Raw genomic sequence first — 10,202 nt, forward strand, 5'->3', positions numbered from 1 at the left:
TAAGTGTTACCAGGTGCAATCTGACATTTCCATTGGAAAGGTTGACATTTTTTAGCATAACATCACTCAGAACGTGTTGTCATTTAATTGACAATTATTTTATTTACAGAGAATTAAAAAATTCATCTCAACCAAAAAATGGAACTAACACGTGAACATTTTCGTGTGATCATTTTTCATAACTTTTAACGTGGATTATCACGACTAGAGTGCATTGATGAACTTAGATCTTTGTATGACGGTGAGGCACCATCCTATAGCACTGTGAAAAACTGGTTTAATGAATTCAATTGTAACCGACGCTCACTCAACGACGAATTCCGTAAAGGTCGTCCAAAAGCGGTGGTTGTGCCAGAGAACATTGATGCCGTGTGTGAACTGATAATGCAAGATCGTCATGTGACATACCGTGAGATAGAGGCATCCTTGGGCATTTCTCCCACCAGCATACATTCAAAATTGCATGAAAACCTGGCCGTAAAAAAGGTTTGTTCTCGTTGGATCTCGCATAATTCGACAATCGCTCAAAAAAAGGCTCGTGTCGATCGTGTCGAAATGTTGAAAAATTACGTTCGCGGTGCTTCAAAAGACGTTTATAAGATCGTCACAGGTGACGAATTCTTAATCTATGCGTATGAGCCCGAAACAAAACAACAATCGACCGTGTGGGTCTTCGAAGACGAGCCAAATCCAACGAAAGTTGTCCGTAGAAGAAGCAGTTTGAAAATAATGGTCGTTTCCGCTTAAGCAACGAAGGGCGGTCACTTCTGAGTAGTACACCACAATTTGTTTGCCTGAAGTCTTCGGAGAAATTCAAAAAACGAACAAGAGAAGACGAGTCATTATTCACCATGGCAACGCGAGCTGTCACACATGCGTGGTCAACGATTTTCGTCGCCAGAAGATGCTGTTGAAGCGTTCAAAAACCATGTTTTGGAGGTGTCTCAATCGGAGTGGAAAAAGTGCTTCGACAATTGGTTTGAGCGCATGAAAAGGATATAAATCAAGTTGGAGATTACTTTGAAAAACAATAAACAATTTTTGATGATAAATATTCGCTTTTTCATTATTAGGCCATAAATATATATAGCAGCCCTCGTAGTACGTATTATTCACCACATACATTTAAAGCGAATGCGCCCACATCTCTATTTATCAACAGATTTATCGCTACTGATCAATTAGAAATGCATGTAACGCAATAATACGTATCATTCACCACATACATTTAAAACGAATACGCGCATAACTATGAAGCTCAGAATCAGCGCACCTTAACCAACTGATCCAACTGAACCGTACTTGACTTTTTAACTCCGCATATTTAGCTGGAGTTTTGTTACTTTTGCTATGAAAGTTTTTATTAACAATTTTACTTGTTGTTTTTATATATTTAGAACGAAATCATAAACCAGCTGTAGAATAATTGAATTAATTAATTAATTATATTTTTTATTTTTAATTGTTAAATTTCAAACCAATTCTATTCGTAGAGGCATTATTTGTTGCATGATTTGTTCTTTCTTATGTATAGAACCTAATCTAGGAACGTAATGCTGAGAAAGTTATGCTAATGTTACTCCACTGGTCGCACGGGCGAGAACCAATATTTATTGGCGAGAACCATATTTTTGTGACTAAGTTGTAATTTAACGTCAAATTTTCCAGACGGAAGTGACTATTATATTTTTATTTTATTAATTAATTAATTTAATTTAATTTTTTTTTTTTTTTTGAAATCCATTTATTTAATTACAATCTGTCAGGAATGAATGACAATAAGTAATATATATAAATTTAAATCGTAATAATGGTTATTACGATATAAAAAGAAAGGCACGTATGGACTATGACCAGTGACATATCCATATATATTTAAAATAAAAGTGTATTGTCTACATATACATATTTAAAATGTCTCGCGATGTTTTTCTTCTCAGCCTTGTAAAGGTATTGGAAGGGGACATCAGTTGAGTAACCAGAGGGTTTGGGTGCATATATAAGCGTTGAGCGTAATTCTTTAAAATACTTGCTATTTCTTCCTTGATTGTTCGAACATGTAATTGTTTATGTAGCTGTTCATTCGTTATATACCAAGGTGCGTTTGTGATCATTCGTAGTGTTTTAGATTGGAAGCGCTGTATAATTGCCAGGTTTGAGTCTGCTGCAGTACCCCATAATTGGGCCCCATAACTCCATATAGGTTTAAGTACAGATTTATATAAGCAGCTTATTGTCGAGTGACAGTTTGGAATTTCGGCTGAGGAACCAAAATAAGTTTCGTAATTTAAGACCCAAGGCTTTACGCTTTTTGAATATGTGCGATTTCCAGGTGAGCTTACTATCCAGATGTATGCCCAAGTATTTTGTTTCTACAGCTTGTGGTAATTGAGTATTGTTTATTAAGACCGGCGGGCACGTAGAACGTTTTGTAGTGAATGTTACCTGGACAGATTTTGATTCATTCGGTTTAATACGCCAGTTTATCATCCAGAGAGCAACATTATCAAGGCAGGTTTGAAGTTTGGTGGAAGCACGGATTGGGTCACTGTCAACTGATAAAATAGCTGTGTCGTCTGCAAATGTACCGATAACACTCTCATCGGTAAAGGGAAGATCCGCAGTAAATAAAAGATAAAGCATTGGTCCCATTATGCTACCTTGAGGTACTCCTGCTTCTATATCATGAAGTACTGTAGTTTCGTTTCCATGCTTAACGAAAAAGTGCCTAGCCGAGAGGTATGATTTTATAAATATGAAAAAATTTAGAGGTAGATACAGTTTTAGTTTGAACAGGAGGCCCTCATGCCATACTCGATCAAAAGCTTGTGAAATATCTATAAATGCCGCAGTGCAATATTTTTTACCATCTATCGCACTATGGATATGTCTGACAAGTCTGTGAATTTGTTCTATTGTGCTATGTTTTTGGCGAAAGCCGAATTGATGGTCAGGTATGAGTCTGTTTTGTTGGATAAACGGAGTAAGGCGCTTTAGAAACAGGATTTCCATAACTTTTGACAGGATCGGAAGTAGACTTATTGGCCGATATGATTTGACGTCTTCTGGGCTTTTCCCTGGTTTCGGTATCATGGAGATTTGTGCTATCTTCCACTGTGGCGGAATAAACCCCCTTATTATCACAGCGTTAAATAGATGAGTGAGAAATACAAATCCTTTTGGTGGGAGCTGCTGCAAGGCCATGCCTGTGATTAAATCGTATCCTGGAGCTTTTTTTACTTTTAACTTTGTTATTACATCTCTAACTTCATTAATAGTATCTCTTTTAATTGGAAGTTCCAATTGATAAGGCTCTTGTAGAAAATTAATCCTTTGTTTCATGACATCAGGCATATTTTGGTTATCATTTGATTTAAAGACCTGGTCCAAATGTAACGCAAATGTTTCTGCTTTTTCAATATCGCTTTTTGCCCATGAGTTGTCGATTTTGCGTATAGGTGGTTGATAGACAATCGGTCTGTTGTTCTTTTTTATGGCTTTCCAAAGGGAATATTTTGTATCACATGAAGCACTTAGGTTTTGAAGGTATAGCGACGTGCGATTATTGTTATACTTTAAAAGAAGGGCTTTAACGAGTTTACACAGTTTGTTTAAGATGTTTTATCCGCAGGGAATCTCGACTGTTGCCAATGTTTTCTCATCCTACGCTTTTCTTTAATCAGGTATCTAATGTTAAATGGATAATCTTGCTTAACACTTTTAGAAATTGGTGGAGTTGATTCCCATGCAGACATTTGGACACAAGAGTTGAAATGCTCTACTGCTTCAGTTACGTCAGATTCAGTTTTTAACCTGACTTCGGTATTTAGACCAATTGAAATTAGTTGACGGTAACTATTCCAGTCAGTGTTTTTATTATGAAGAATACATTTTTCCATAATTTCACAGCAGTCATTGAGAGTGATTATTATTGGCGAGTGGTCAGATGACAAGTCGAAATTGGACTTACAGGTAATTAATTAATTTACTGAATATATATTACATGATTAAATTAATAACTAATCTGATTTAAATTAACTGATTTAAATATTTATGTATTAATTTGTATATTTTTTTATCATATATTATTTGTTACAATACATATTTTGTTTACGTAATGTGATATTATTAACCAAATAAAATGCGCACAATTTTTTATATTACTAAAATGTAAGCATATGATTAGCAAGTACCAACAAATTATTATGCTCCAACCCCAAAAGAGAGTAATTTCATGTTATCGTGGTAAGATCAAATGTATTCAATACATATGCCAAAATATTATAAAAAAAAAGTATTCAAAAGCAATTTCTTTACGTTACGCTCGAAGTAGGCGGGGTTTCCTTTCTTGTAAAGGCATTCTTTGCGTAAAACTTTTTGTAAGTAAAACCTAACTCTGAATATTTTAAGAGCATTGTTGTTGCTTCAAGTGTTTTTTTAGTTAGTATTTTATTGCTACTTTGAAAGAAAAAATTACGATTATTGTTGTGAATTTTGAAACTAAGTAAACTTAGAAATAGTTTTCCAAGTATATGACAGGTGGATAATACATTGTATTGTATTATTATGAGATTATTAGAGAAAATTCGATTTTTAGAATTCAGATAAATAAAAAACGGTTATATACAACCAGAATCAACTATTTAATTGTTTATCGGGTTCCAGCGATTACCAGCGACTACGCCGAATTCGAAACGTCGCAACAATTTTAAAATATAATTAAGAGATCAATACATCATTAAGACTTCTTCACTGCGTAACCTTAAAGTGTCACTCTCAGGAATGAGAGTGCAGTTAGATCATCATCCTCATCATTAGCGGCGCAACGATCCTAGTTGAATCTTGGTCTCCCTTTGAAAATTCTTCACACGTATCTCTGTCGTTTGCTTTCCAAGCTGTTGCGCTGTTTGATCCAGCGTAAATCTATCCAGCGTAATTCGGACGCCCTTTTTTTCTTCTTCTTCCTTCCGGTACATATTGAAATATTTTTTTGTTGGGCTATATATGCTTATTCTTTGAATAATTGAAATTGTTTTATTTGCTTATTGTTGATTCTCCTAGATCTTTTTGTCATTCGTCATTAAACCTTAGCCGATAAGTGCCGTGTTCTTCTCTAATTGAACCAAGTATTAGACATATAATCTTGCATTCGAATAGTTTTATATAGTCCAAGTCTCTGCACCATACATTAAGATTAGAGATATCAGTGTTTTATGTATTCTTAATTTTGACGTTTTAGTAAGCATATTTGAACCTAGTGCTTTATATAGTCCACCAAAGCTTTTATTTGCTGCCTTTATTCTTTCATTTATTTTCTGACTGCAGTTATTGGTGGACTATACTATCTGAATAAGGTTACTGTTTTTTATTTTTTACTTTTGTTTTTTTTTTTATTAACGAATCTTAAAAAGTTGTACAGAAGCGTTATGATATTGCAACTAGTATGATATTAAGGTGATATTAACAAGCAATTTAGTTGGAGTTACATAATTAAGAGAAAAAAGCATTAATTATTTAAGATACAGGCTCAAAGAAGCATATGGTACATAAAAAATAAAGTATGTGCTAATTTATTTCCATAAGTTCGGCTACAGTTTTCCGCTTTAACCGTCTTCGAAGAGGATTCGCCTGGAGAAGACTAGGTGCTGCTACGTTAACGTGACATTGCAAGCGCTGTTTGTATGCCATTGTACATTTCTTCGTCTCTTCAGATACTGTTGGCATACGAAGATCACGATGTAGATCGATATTTCTTACGTAAAATGCCGCATTTACAATGTTTCGGAGTACCTTGTTTTGCAGGCGTTGAATAGTAGACATATGCTTGTAAGGACGGAATTTTGTACAAATTTCCGTCCTACATAAACCTATAACTTTTAGTAAAAAATCAAAGAAAATAATATTATAATGCAGTAATTTCGTCTACCTAAAAATGGTAAACAAAACCAGCAGCGAACATCCACACGCACGGCAAGCACAGCAAAGCCAGAAGCGAACATCCACACGCACGGCAAGCACAACAAAGCCAGCAGCGAACATCCACACGCACGGCAAGCACAACAAAGCCAGCAGCGACATTCACACGCACAGCCAGCACAAATCAAAGCCAAACACACGGGATTACACTTGTGCGGTTGTGCGTGCAAATAATAATTGCTTATAAATAGACGAGACTTTGTATGCAAGATCACTTAACACCAGCATACCGAAGCGAGTAGACCTCTACTCCAGCGCTAAGTCCCCTTTTTAAAAGCCCATAGTATTTTGATGCTAAGGCTAAATAAATCCGTAGAGCTTATTGAGTAGAATTTTATAACGCCTCTGATGTTCTGACGTCTTTGGCTAAAACGCATTGAGTAAATTTTTATAACGCCTCTGATGTTCTGACGTCATTGGCCAAAAGTAGAGTCAAGCTTAGAATAAATTATTTTCGAAACTTTTTAACAAATAAATTTTAAAATAAAAGAAATCAAACGGCTTTTAACTTTCTTCTCATTGGTTTACCAGCTTCGAACTGGTCAATAAACAAATTTATTGCGACGATCCGGACCGCGACTGAGTGATACCTCAGCAAAAATTAAACGACGAATCTGTGTCGTTACATGCTTTTTGCTGGCGCACCCCCAGAACTGTAAGCCGTAAGTCCAGATTGGCTTTAGGGTATGTTTATCTAAGAGGAGCTTATTGTGCAAAGATAGTTTTGAATGTCTGCCAATCAAGTATAGGAGATATAATAGTGGCCCAAGAATACTTGCTTGTGGTACTCCAGCGGTGATCTTTTTTAAAGGTGAAAAAGAGTTTTCGTATTTGATGGTAAAATATCGGACATCAAGGTATGATAAAAGCACTTTATAGTACTTTGTAGGTAGCATGATTTTCAATTTTTGAAGCAAACCTGCATGCCATACCTTGTCGAAAACTTGTGACACATCGAGGAATACGGCACAACATACTTTTTTCCCATCGCGTTTTCTATGGTGCTAACAACTCTATGCAGTTGGTCAATTGTTGAGTGATTTTTCCTAAAACCAAACTGATGGATTGGAATCAATTTTTTTTCCTCTTTTATTGATAACAGGACCGGCAGTAGAGATATTGGCCTGTATGAGGTTACCTCGTTTGGCGGTTTGCCATGCTTTGGTATCATGATGATCTCAGCGAATTTCCAGGCAGGTGGCGCAGGACTTCAGCCGTGATTAAATCGAATCCAGGTGATTTTTTGAGTTTCATTTTGTGTATTTCGTTTATAACTTCCTTTGGTGTAACGAAAGTTATATTTATTTTATTGTTGTGCACATTTTCGCTTGTCTGCATTTCATCATGGCCTTCATTGGGGCTGAAAGTCTTTTCTAGGTACTCAGCAATTTCGCCTTTTGCTGACTTGTTTTTGCACACTGCGTTTCATTTATTCTGATCAGAGCGATGTGTTTTATTGTTTTCTTGAAGGATTTGGCCACCTTCCATAAAGAGTACTCAATTTTCTTAACGGCTGTGAGACCGAGTAGATGCTGGCTGAATTTGTTGTTTTTGTATGATTTTATTTCTAAATGTAGCTGTTTATTTGCTAAGTTAAATTTTGATTTGATTTCTGGAGATCTGGTTTGTTGCCAACGTTAGCGTAGTTTTCGCTTTCGTGCAATTAACTCCATGATAAAGCGCGGATTTTTTTCCCCTGGGAAACAAGTTTTGGCGTGGATGTACTATTCTAGGTTGCCTGTTGAAGTTGTTGAGTAAACTCAAATACTGCATCATCGAGCTGCTCGTTGGTAGTGATGTTATTGTATGTAATTAGTAGTTGTAGTTGCGTCTGAAAGTTCTTCCAGTCGGTGAGAAAATTCACCAAGTTTGGTGAGCTTCGAATTTGTTTTGCTTCTTGCGATATTATTACCTACACTAGTGAATGGTCGGAGCTTAAGTCAAAACCTTCGGTGATAGCTAAAAGAGTAGTAGGGACATTTTTATAGACAAAGAAGTCAATCAAGTCCGGAATTTTGTTTGTATCCGACGGCCATTACGTTGGCTTACCAGTTAAAATTGAATTACAACTATTGCGCTGCATAACTTTAAATAATTCTCGTCCTTTTGCTGTGATAGGTCTTGAACCCCATGAGGTATGTTTTGCTTTAAAGTCGTCTTCAATTATGAAGCGACCTTGGAAACGATTTAGAAGGGTCAAATAATCTTCGCATTTTAGCTGGTGTCTTGGTGGGCTGTACAAAGCAGTTGAAGTCAGAGGTTGTTTAAATGTTTCGACGGAAATGGATGTAACTTGAAATTCCTGCGTGCTGATTTGTTTATTTAAGTGATGCTTGATGGTATTTTTTATTATTACAGCGCTGCCACCCCTTGCACAATTATCCGGGTGAGTGGTATGGTATAGGGAGTAGTATTTAAAGTTGATATAAGATTGTTTCGTAAAATGAGTCTCAGCGATTAAGGCAATATCAATTTTATCATAATATTTCTAGTTCATTTTTGTATTTAGTTAGGCCATTTGCGTTCCATAAAATAAGTTTTAAGTGATTAGTCATGGTCTAAAAGCTGCATATTATACTCTAGAGCACCCAACCGCATATCGAATGCTTTGAACACCTTCTCCTGTTGTTCTAGTTTTGACAAGATTTTCGAGAGCGCGTCTATGTTTTGTGTGTCATCATTTCGAATAGGTGCTTTTGCTATTTGTGCGTAGGTGGCTACTTTGGGCTTTGTAAGTGGTTCCACTGTAGCAGGCTTATTTTTGTTTGCAGTTGGTTGATAATCACTGAGAGAAGGTAGAAGGTAGGAAGAAGGACCTTGAGAGTGTTCCCTCTGAACGTAGCTTTGACTGTGTTAGTGCAATATCTTGTCATAATGTCTTGAAAATTAAGTTAATTGCTACTGGATAGATGAAATTCTCTACAAATTTACTAAACTTATACTGTCGTTTATTATTATTCCCTTGACTTGTATTATTAACCATTCCTTTACTACATCAAGTTTTCCTAAAGCTTGGAAAAATGCCAAGATTAAACAAACAGTATACACCTTTCACTTTCTTAAGTGTATGAGAGCATAATAGGTCATTAAATACGTATTCATCTTAACTGCTTTCAACTACTCTCTCCTCTGCAGCCCAGATTTAAAAAGATCATATTTGCACGACGGCAATGCTAAAGGTTCTCGCAAAAATTTGATGTAGCTATGATCAAAACTTGGAACATATTTATATCTCCTTGAGTTTTCTAAAGCTTTTGATAGTGTTGAAAATTCTCTATTATATAAGAAGCTGTTTCATACCTTTAGTATTCTAGGTCTGACTCAGAATTTATTATTTATAACTCAAGGTTATGTACTGGGACCATTTTAATTTTCAATTTATATCGATGAGTAAGCATGCAAAATTGCATGCGTATGAGATGATATACTAGTGTATCTCTCTAGTCGGACTTCCCACATTAATGACCTTGTGCAAAAGACTAATGTGGATTATCATATATAGAAGTATGGGGTATTCAAAATAACATGCTTCTTAACGAAAACAAAACTTCAGTTTTTCCAATTGCTAGGATAAATATAAATGTTGATTTCTTGCCATCTGTATCGATTGACAATTCAATTATTAAATATACTAATTCCGTAAAATGTCTGGTTTCTCACGGCAACTTACTGTGAGTTTTTAGATATGCAGATCAGTAAATTCTTTCACCAAAGATGACAAACACAATTAAGGGTGAACTTTTAAAAAAATTTTAATCATTTATTTATTTTCTTCGATAAAAATGTAGGGAAACCAAATCAGTCCTATTGGAAACATGTCGTTTTCTAACATTCTGTAAGTGTATGAGCATAGTATAACCGGAATTTTGTAACAAAGTAGGAAGTCGATTGAAAGCATATTCGACGATATTTGGTCAATATAGTAAATGTTAAATTACATCACAATGCTAGTAGAAGCCGATTGGAGAAGTAATGCTTAATATCGAAAGATATGGTATGTATTTTTAATGAGTGGGGGAGCGCTATCCTAGGACCGTATTTTAAAAAATAGGCTATTTTTGCACCCCGACCTAAAAGATCTATTGTGCGCATCCTAGGACCGTATGAAACAAAACGCTCTGGCATTGAGTTCGACTGAAGCGAAGTACATTATCAGCTGGTGTAAATGAGGAGAACCTTAAGTGCTTTCAAGAATGAATTGGTTTTTGTGATGCAAAAAAGCCTTA

At 35.6% G+C, this 10,202-nt stretch overlaps 1 pseudogene; it reads left to right on the forward strand.

Moving 5' to 3' along the window:
• The first annotated feature begins 138 nt into the window (after positions 1 to 138).
• Positions 139 to 938, forward strand: LOC119666283 (annotated as a pseudogene).
• The last annotated feature ends 9,264 nt before the right edge of the window (positions 939 to 10,202 follow it).

The sequence above is a fragment of the Teleopsis dalmanni genome, chromosome 1, assembly GCF_002237135.1.
Source record: "Teleopsis dalmanni isolate 2A chromosome 1, ASM223713v2, whole genome shotgun sequence".
In the NCBI taxonomy this organism is placed as follows: Eukaryota; Metazoa; Arthropoda; class Insecta; order Diptera; family Diopsidae; genus Teleopsis; species Teleopsis dalmanni.